Genomic DNA, 10,675 nt, shown 5'->3' on the forward strand with positions numbered 1-10,675 from the left:
TGCTCAGGGTGAAAGATTTAGAGAAGCAGCATGATTTAGTGAAAAGAGCATTACCCTGGACATCATAGGACCTAGATCCTAATACTGATTCCACCACTTGCCTGCTATGTGACCTTGAGCAAATCACTTAACTTCAACAGTGTCTCACTTTCCTCATCTATAAAATGGGTATTCAATACCGGTTCTCTTTTCTAAGTAGAGATAGTTAGCCTCGTGTGGGACAGGGATGATGTCTGTGTACTCCAGTGCTTATACAGTGCTTGGCAATTGGTAGGCACTTAACAGATACTACATTTAGCATTGTTATCATTATAGCAGGGAAAATGGAAAAGTTCAGAGGGGTTCTCCCGTTCATTTTTGGTCCTCCCTTTGTCCACTGCACCTAAGGCTAGCCTCCTCGCCATCCTATATCTGTAATGTCCCCAGAAGATAGTCTAAGATAAACTATGTTATTAGAGCACCCAATTTAAATTCAGTCAATGCTTTTGCTTCTTGGTGCTTCAGCTCAAGGATAAATGAAAAACAAAGGAACATTTCAAACTGTAAAGGTTTTCCGCATTCTCAATGGTCACAATGTCGTAGTTCTGAGAGTGTTTCAATTTTCATTCCATGCATGGTTTTGAAGAGCATCAAAGATTTTACAGGCTTTGCTTTGCTGCTCTCTTCAAACACTACTAGGGGTCCATGTAAAGCCTTGACATAAATGAGTTCTTACATGAATCTGACAGGTCAAATCTCCAAAGTAGCCACTCTGATGTATTGCGTTATTCTGTCCTGTGGAGAGATTCATAAAAGGATTGCTGGGATAGTTCTTTACAGTGGTTCCTTCAGGGTGAATACAATGAGTCGGGCTAGTCCAGTACATAGAGCCTGACTGATGTGAAAAAAAGTTTAAGTATAAAACACTGGGAGAATACAGCAGAATAAGAGATAATTTTCAACTGTCAATAATGAAAAATGCAACGATGAAATTTTACACTAATTGCTTGCAATGTGTCTGGACAAAAAGCCACTATGGTAATGAGAGAATAACACTGAAATATTTAAATCTGTCAAATTATTCATAAGGAAAAAAAAAACAAAGTAAGAACCCTTTCATAGGAAATTATTTTCCTGAACTGTCCAGTTCCTTGTATATTATTAAATTCTTCAAAACATTCACCAATTTCCCATAGGGGAAGCATATTTACATAGATTCCACTAACCTGGCCACAGAAGCAATAAACTACAGATAAATCCACTAGCACAGACAGGCGTATTACACAACCTGCAACCAAGTCCAATTATATTGAAAACTATCAGCTAGATTTCTCTGACGCTTCAGCTCCAGAAGTGTGAAGATTGAAGGATAAAAAAATAAAAAAAAAAGCTACAGTGGCTTAATGATGAGACTGAGAAAAGGAGCCAGTTATATGTTCTCACCATTAGTCTTCCTGTTTTTCAGTTAATAATGAATTGGCAAAGAGGCAATAAGACCGCAAAACGTCCTTTTCTCCCCTTTTATTTATTAAAATTCCCTGTTAATACCCCTACTTTTTCTTTGCTCAGTTTCACATGCCTTGAAAGGCGTTCTGAAACAGGTCTGGAGAGTTGCCAGTGCTGTGCATTTTCTTTTCTTTTCCATAATTAATTTTATTGAGTTTTTCACCCCCCCAAAAAGGTAAAACATCCATCCCAGTTAATAATTGTGGGGAAAACCAAACACTGCTTGATAAATGAATTTATGGCATCACGAAAGCTTCCCTCCTAAGGAGCTGGTAATTAGGAATCTGACACATTGTAACAAAATCCAGTCTATACAAAATAATTAATTGGCTAGGCTTGGCCTGGGGTAAGGTATTAACATCAATTTATCCTAGCAAAGTTAATCAAAACAAAGCAAGAAGAAAGGCCACAATTACTCTGATTCCTGCTCTCAAAATGAAACACTCCAGTAGGACTTTTCATTACTAGCCCAATCTTATTCCTTTCAAGGGATTTTGAATACCCATGAGGCAAAGCAACTTTTTTCTGTACCTCTCTCTTGACTCAACCAGCTCTGAGCTACTGCTTATGCTCTTCTTCTGCCAGTAACTTCCCTGCTGTACCCACCTTCCGATCTGCCAGATCACATCTCTCCTTAACTTCAAATCCCTCCTGACAAGTCTTTCCTACTCCAGGAGGCATTCCTCAATTAAACCCTCTGAGCTACATTTAGCAATTATGTTCTCACTTATTTATGGACTCCAGTCATTTATTCATTTGAGTCTATGTTTTCCTAGGAAAACCATATTTTCACTCCCCACACCCCTACCTCACCCCTCGACCTTCTCATATTAGTTTTAACTAGAGTTGGTGGAGAAGAGTCAAGGCATACAATTTTAACCAAGAAACATAATGTTGATTATGATTCCAAATAGAAGCTTAGTATACTCTGAGTATCCATGAGAAAAGGATTCACTGCACTCTCTTGTAGCACATCCCGTTAAAGAAGTTTGATGATACTTCTGGGCATGAGTGGATATTCCTCTTCACTAGTTTAGTGTTTGCAGGGTTTAACTCTCATTGCCTCAAGGATATTCCAGGGGAGGCTTAACAGACCTGATGAGATTGTTCTTAAAGACAGAAAGGATAGGTTTGTTTGATTGTCACTTGATATAACAGATCACTATGTTTCTTGGTAGAGCACTTTACTAAGAGTACTGAAATATAGACATAATGATTCTTTTAGTTGATATCTTTTCCTTTTGCTATTGCCATGTACTCACATTCATGGACACTGAGATTCAGTGGTGAGGGTAGAAGAGAGATGAGAAGACAATTTTTGGTGCCAACCGCTTCTTCCTGACATTGTCCTCTTCCCTTAGGGGATAAAGCACTTTCTGACTTAAAAGACAAAACGACCTAATGTTTCTCCAGATAAACAGAATTTTTTTCCTAGAGAAGTTTGTAGCTGATTAGGCTTCAGCTTCAATATTCAGTGAACATAAAGTGATCTATACATGTGAAGCATCTCATGCTACTTTCATAAAAGCCAGCAAGAAATGAAATAAATAATATGATAGTCACCACTGTTGTTAATGGGACATTAAAAAAATGCTTCTCCCCTTGAATGTAAATTGTACAATGGAAATAAAAACTGGGCATTTTATTGGAAACCTTAGCTGAAACAACTTCTCTGAGAAACACCACCTCCACCCTCCTCGTGATTTACAAAACAAAAGTGGTTATGGACATTGGAAATTTGGAATACAATAAAAGCTTGTTTTCCAAGAACAGTTTATACACATTCTGCTGAATAACAAAATCTTTCTTTGAAAAAAAAACAGAGGAAGAGACCCAAAAGGAATGAAGTGTAGAAACACATTTGATTTGACAATTCCATCATTTTCTTAAAAGTAATCTGGGGAAGTTCTATATGCCATTGGAAAGATAAATGAGCTTTTAGACATTGACCTATAAGCATCTGGATGATACTGTTACACATGGAAATTTTATGCATGAAATTCAAATATGGGAAGAGATTTCTCCCTTTTATGGCCTATATAATTTATGAGCAGAATTGAATAGTTGACTGCTATTCTTTATTTGTAGACATTTTAAACATGTGTTTGGATTTAAAAGGCTGCATTGGCAAAGTCTGGACCAAGGAGGTCTGGTGCATCTCTATAATAAGGACCTACAACACATAAAGAAGTGGGCAAAATATGAACTATTTGAACTTTGTAAGGAAGTCACTATGGCATCTGAAGCCATGAAAAATATAAAAACCCCTGAATCTGTTGAGATTCCCAAAGGAAAAAAGGCAGGAAGGAACTTAATGTTTAGCCATCTGCATTGTCTCAACTTATGAAAAATGAAGAAATGCAAAGGGACACCATTATAAATACCATCTTCAAAATGATGGATGAGTCAGGATGATTGGGCTCTAAACCTGATTCTGTCTGTAGCTGTACTAAGTGCTTGGGAGAGTACTATTCAGCAATTTTCTTTGCTATGCTTGGCCTGACCTGATACCAATCTCAACTAGGGATAGCCAGGCCCTGGCATTGACACCTCCAAGTCAGACAGTTTGGAACCAAACAGGACGTGCCATTTGACAATAATGTGTACATTCTCAGAAGCAAATTTCTAGACAATTTTGATATGGGTGGTCACTGACAGATAAGCATTCAGTTAGTTCCAATGAAGCAGCAAGATTTTCCCAGGCAGGAAGGCTATATCCAGGATGACTATTCCTGCACTCCTGCATATTTTTATGAGCATTTGCCAACCCTATTTCCCCCAATGCAGACAGAAAAATCTGGATCATTGTTGGACTCTACGGAAGCTTAATAAAGGGGAAAAGTTAATCGAAGAAACATGGAATATTTAGATTACTGATGGAAACTCCTAAATCAATATTATTTGAGTACAAAATTTTATTGCTCAAGCAATATTCAGCTATAGAAAGTGAGAAACACATGGTCTTGTATTTAGAATAGAGAGTGCCGGCAAAGACCTGGTTAGTATTTAGTAATAAATTGTCACAGGTTAGTATCATTTCTACCTTGCAATTCCTATTGAATGCACTCATAGTGCATTTTCAGTCTGCACATTACTGGAGGCAGTAACATCAGTCTAGAAAGTAATAATAATTGTAATGGTATTTGTTAAGTACTTACTACGTGCCAAGCACTGTTCTAAGTGCTGGGGTAGATGCAAGATTATCAGGTTAGATGCAGTCCCTGTCCCACATGGGGCTCACAGTCTTAATCCCCATTTTACAGATGAGGTAGCTGAGACACAGCAGACGAGCGGCAGAGGCAGAATTAAAACCCAGATCTTCTGATTCCCAGGCTTGTGCTCTATCCACTAGTGGCCTGGGAGTCAGAAAGGCTGGGGTTCTAGTCCTGGCTCTGCAACTTGTCTGCTTTGTGGCCTTGGGCAAATCAGCTAACTTCTCTGCCTCAGTTACCTCATTGGTAAAACAGGGAGAAAAACTGTGATCCCCATGGGGAATATGGACTATGTCCAACCTGATTACCTTGTATCTAGCCCTGTGCTTACAGCAGTGCCTGTCACAAAACAAGTGCTTAACAAATACCATAAAAAAGAGATTTCTCAAAAAATAAGTTATTCATATGATTATGTGGAGTAGAATTGTTAAACTGACTGTATTTAGACCACTGCTAGATATGTAACCACTGCTAGAGAAGCAGCGTGGCTCAGTGGAAAGAGCCCAGGCTTAGAAGTCAGAGGTCATGGGTTCTAGTCCCACTCCACCCCGTGTCAGCTGTGTCACTTTGGGCAAGTCACTTAACTTCTCTGTGCCTCAGTTACCTCAACTGTAAAATGGGGATTAAGACTGTGAGCCCCATTTTGGGCAACCTGATCACCTTGTATCCACCCCAGTGCTTAGAACAGTGCTTTGCACATAGTAAATGCTTAACAAATGCCATTATTATTGTTATTATTACATGTGCAAAGAGGGAGAATATGTGTTTGAAGGTGTGTAAGTATGTATGTGTATGGGAGTGTATGTGTCTCTGACTTTCTTTGTACCTCTCTCTTTTTCTGTATGTTTCTCCTCTCTTTCCTATTTTTATTGGCCAGTAATTTCGGATCAGTGTCCCCCCCCCCCCCCCCCCCCCCAGACATTCCTTTAGTTTATCCACCAATTGCATTTCTTTTGTTCTAGGCTGTTAATAATCATTTTACATAGAATATAATAGAGATTCATAGGTTTAAGAGCAGCATGTATAAGTGTATACAGTAGTGGCCCATTCACAGGAATGAATTTTATATACTTGATGTAGTGGTTTTATATCATAAGTCATCACATCAAAAAAATGGAAGGAATAAGGGGAATTTTCAAAGCTGAACTGAAGTATTCCTATTTCTTTAAATGTCAAGACTTGAAGATTATTTTAACTGGAAGAAATTAAGTGTGCGTTTGAGGAACCAAAGTAGATTGACTTGAAATAGAACACTTGACACTAATGTTAAAGATAGGCTGCAGATGAATTACCTCCCTTTCAGGAGAAGCTCATTAATCATAGCTCTAGATGTCATCTCTCCTTCTTCCTATTGGGCCAGGAGCATGAGTAGCCTACTTGGATTTGTGATTAAATGTCATCTCATTGCTAGGAAGCACCATTTCTGAAGTGCCTTGGCATGGAAGAAATTCATTTCTCCCAATTTCTCTCTAGGTAGTACAAAAGAAAAAGGCAAAGAGACAGGTTACAAAGGAAGGGAGTAAAACATGGTCTTGTGTACTATATTGGAATATCTCTAAAGAATTCTTTGGAATCAAACAGAACAACATATTACCTGACAGAATCAGCAATGACACATACCCTCTTGTATATGTTTGGCAAGCCAAGGTTTAGTTGAAGATTAGATTCCTAGCACATTCCAGAGTCATTTTCTTATGTCTAACAGTGGGGAGGATAAAAAAGAAGAGAGGAAAAAAGATGAAGACAAATCATTAATGGTTTTAGAAACTTGCCCTGCAATTGCATCTTGGAAATTTACTATGATTATTGTGGTTTCAACTGTTGGATTTTGCTACCTTTTAACTGCCTTTGTTTCCTTTTCTTGTTCATTCATTCATTCATTCAATTGTATTATTGAGCGCTTACTGTGTACAGAGCACTGTACTAAGTGCTTGGGAAGTACAAGTCGGCCACGTATAGAGACGGTCCCTACCCAACAACGGGCTCACAGTCTAGAAGGGGGAGATTCTAATGGGACAGAGACTCCTGATTTCCAGGGGCTTGGGGGAGGCTCCGATCCCACAGGCACTGGGACACTGCACACAGAGAAGAACTACTGAGGTAATATTGTGGGAATACCTAGAGCAAAATATTGGGCAATTCTGCCAGTAAGGTTGGGTAAAGCTCAATGCAATGAAATGATTTTACCCACATATCCAGGGTTCCCAGTGGACAGTAGCCTGATTGAACTAATATGGGTCAGATCAGTCATGACTAAATCTATGACTCATTCTTTCACCATACTGCTATTATATATTTGCCTGTCACAGCTTCAGTTCAGTAGTAGTCCATAATTTAATCCCAGTAGTAGACCACTTTAGCCTACTAAACTAGAAGTTGACCCCCACTTTAGTCAGTTAGGAGAGAGTGGCAGGGCCATGGAAGTAAAGAGAATTCTATTCCTCAAATCTACCCCCCTTACCTTACCCCTTGGCTTTCCTAATCAGATCCCTGGCAATTTTAGTCCATCATGGACTATTAATTGCCACAATACCTTCTGGGGCAGGTCCAGAGGTGGTCCTCTAGTACATGTATGAGTCACCAGTTAAGACCCATACAATTTCATGCCAATCCCCCCGTATTAGCAAAGGATATTATGTGACTGTGACCAGAGAGACAGAGAAAGAGAAAAATACTGGCTCAAAACTCAACTTGGCTGCAACTCCTTAGCACTCTAAAGTATTTTCAGATGCTAGTCACAGACATTTTGTACTATATTAGAATAAACAGAATTCTGAATTATCTTCCCAGCAGTACATGAAATAACAGTCTGTCACCCAAAAGGAAGGAAAAAATATGATAAACTTCCTGAATAAAAATCCTAGAAGGAATGAAACCAAATGGATTGTCTGAGAGGCCAGTCTCCCACTCTCAGGCTCCATTCTCCTTTCCCATCCATATTTGCATGAATTTTGGTGCAATGCATTGCTACCAGTTCCACAGTGTTCTTACTATCAGCTTACTAACAATTACAGGAGGGTAGAATTCCTCCTGTTAATGTGGATGCTGGAACAGGATAAAAGACTATTTTAAATCACTGCAATAAGCTGTGAATGATGTATGAAGGGGAAATCCCTGCCCAGTGAGTTCAGAGCACAGGCTGTGCTGGTTGATGTGCTATATAGTATACTGTGGCCATATAAAATATTCAGCATGCAGAGTTACAGCCAGGAAAGGCAACCATGCTCAGAATTCTCTAAGCAATGCCAGAAAATTCCCTGAAAACCAAAAGCATTTAAAAAAAACACTTTTTTTCCCCTTTTTCCTTGGCCCAATGCTTTCACCAGTTGTGTAGTCTACCAAGTCTCCCTCCTATGCTCCTCCAACTCTCTCAATCACAAAATCATAATTTCTAAGGAAACAATAATTATATACATCATCACTGTCATTTTGAACAAGCTCTTGTTGCATTTCATTGTCATTTTATTTGCCTCCTGAGTGATTCTGCTTCCAGAGATATTGCACTGATGGCATGGCTGTTAGGAGGATAAATAAACAAACTCTTTTGTTTTGTCGAAGGGAGTAGCATGAAAACCAGGCAGTGGAATCCAGGTCTGGATGATTGTTAGGTGCTATGGGACAATATCACAGAAGTCCTTTTGGAATAGGGAAATTGTAAACGGGAGCAGGAGGTGGGCACTGTAGATGCTTTCAGCCAGACAGTCATCAAGACTGATAAAAGAGACTGAGAAATATTAAATTTATTCTGAGTAAAACAAGAACTGCATAAACAAAACCTCTTTACTCTTCATGGTTGTAAAAAAGTGAGGCCTGCAAATATCATGATGGGACATTCACCTCAAGTTGTGAAATGTGTGCACCAGCAATGGTTGCCAAGGCTGAAAACCCAGGATAAACTCATGTTAACACGGGACTTGCACTCATCACTACAGTTCAAAGAGGGATCCTCAGATGACTACAATGTTCTTCTGACCAGACATTTCATCACTGAAGATGAAGTAGCACAGAACACAGAAAACCAAGTACAACTGGAAGCAGCATGTTCTAGCTGGAAGAGCAGGGACTGGGGAGCCCGAGGGCCCGGGTTCTAATCCCGACTCTGCTATTTAACATTGTGCAACCTTGGGCAAATCACTTCACTTCTATGTCTCAGTTTCTTTATCTGTAAAATGGGGATTCAATACTTGTTCTACCTGCCTCTTAGACTGTAAACCCATTGTGAGGCATGGATTATGCCTAACCAGATTATCTTGTATCAGTGCTTAGTGCAGTGCTTGGCACAGAGTAAGGACTTAACGAATAACATCCAAAAGTATAGCTTCAGCTACATACTTTGAAGGAAATAAATATTGCAGTAATAATCATAACCTGGTTCTAATTCCTTAAACAGGAGGGAAACAAATGTTCCGCCACCTACCCAAGCTTTTTTTCAACATTGGATCACTGAAAAAGTGCTTCCAGAATTCAAAGACACCACTTTTATAGTCTGCATCTTTAAGAAGCCAAATAAGAGAGTTGACAGTGGAGATGACAACGTGGCTCAGTGGAAAGAGCACGGGCTTTAGAGTCAGGGGTCATGGGTTCAAATTCCCGCTCCGCCAATTGTCAGCTGTGTGACTTTGGGCAAGTCGCTTAACTTCTCTGGGCCTCAGTTACCTCATCTGTACAATGAGGATTGACTGTGAGCCCCCCGTGGGATAACTTGATCACCTTGTAACCTCCTCAGCACTCAGAACAGTGCTTTGCACATAGTGAGCACTTACTAAATGCCATTATTATTATTATTATTATTATTATTATTACACTGATTTCTTGTACAGTCAGATTCTGGTCAGAGTTCTGCTGGACTAATTATTGAAAGATATAATTAGCCATGCAGTACCTCAACTGCAAAGGGGCTTCAGGATAAAACAGCAAAACAAGTTTGAGGGTTTTTTAGTAAAACAGATAGAGTATCAGCTGAATACTTACTCTGTGCAAAAAACACTGCACTAGGATCTTGGAAACATACAATAGAAATAAACAATGTGGTGGTCCCTGACCTTGATTTTAAAGACCTTTTTTATGGTATTTGTTAAGCGCTTACTATGTGCCAGACATTGTATTAAGCACTGGGCTAGATACATGCTAATCAGTTTAAATGCAGTCCATATATCAAGTTGTCTTAATCCTCATTTTATAGATGAGGGAACTGAGGGACAGAGAAGTTAAAAATGACTTGCCCAAGGGCACACAGCAGATATGGGGCAGACTGGAATTCGAATCCAGTTCTTCTACCACCCGGGGCCATGCTTTTTTCCCCAGGCCAAACTGATTCAAGCTATATGCAAAATAAGTGATATAAGATAAATAGCTACAAGGTATATGTCTCCCCCAACCCCTCTCAGAGTTGCAGCTGGAGAGTTTCCAGTACTCTACCAGTCTCAACTACGGGAGGGAGAATCAAGCAGAGAAATATTCATTCCATTCCTAGCTTGGCCAGTGGCCAGTGAATAGAAGGCAATCTGCTATAAACTCATCTGTGCTTGACAGCAGCAACATGGGAGAGAGTTCAGGGTGGAGACTCAAATTTACTGCGCGGAAGGAGGCAACGGTAAACCACTTCAGTATTTTTACCAAGAAAACTCTATGGATCCACTACCAGAATGATTGCAGATAGAGGAGGAGCATTTTGGGAGAGATGTATCCATGACGATGCTATGGGTCGGAGACGGCTGGACAGCATAAGACAAGACAAGATGTATGACTCCCACCTTGTAACCTAGTGGGGGAGATAAGCAGACAAAAGCTGCCAAACATCCAAGTGAGCAAGAACATAGATACAAATGATGAAAATAAAGTAGTCCATTGAATAATACTATGAATATTAAAAATTAGGGCGTTTGCTAAGGGCTTATTATGTGTGTTACACGGGGCTAAGGACTGAAGTAGTAGATAAAAAATAACACAGTCCTTGAGCCACATAGGGCTCAGATAAT

At 39.6% G+C, this 10,675-nt stretch overlaps 1 non-coding gene across 1 annotated transcript; it reads left to right on the forward strand.

Annotated features, from left to right (window-relative positions):
• Positions 1-10,074: 10,074 nt before the first annotated feature.
• On the forward strand, positions 10,075-10,212 carry LOC119931888. The gene has a single exon (XR_005452192.1). It is a non-coding gene; the product is annotated as a small nucleolar RNA SNORA7 (small nucleolar RNA).
• Positions 10,213-10,675: the final 463 nt, after the last annotated feature.

The sequence above is a fragment of the Tachyglossus aculeatus genome, chromosome 8 (assembly GCF_015852505.1).
Source record: "Tachyglossus aculeatus isolate mTacAcu1 chromosome 8, mTacAcu1.pri, whole genome shotgun sequence".
In the NCBI taxonomy this organism is placed as follows: domain Eukaryota; kingdom Metazoa; phylum Chordata; class Mammalia; order Monotremata; family Tachyglossidae; genus Tachyglossus; species Tachyglossus aculeatus.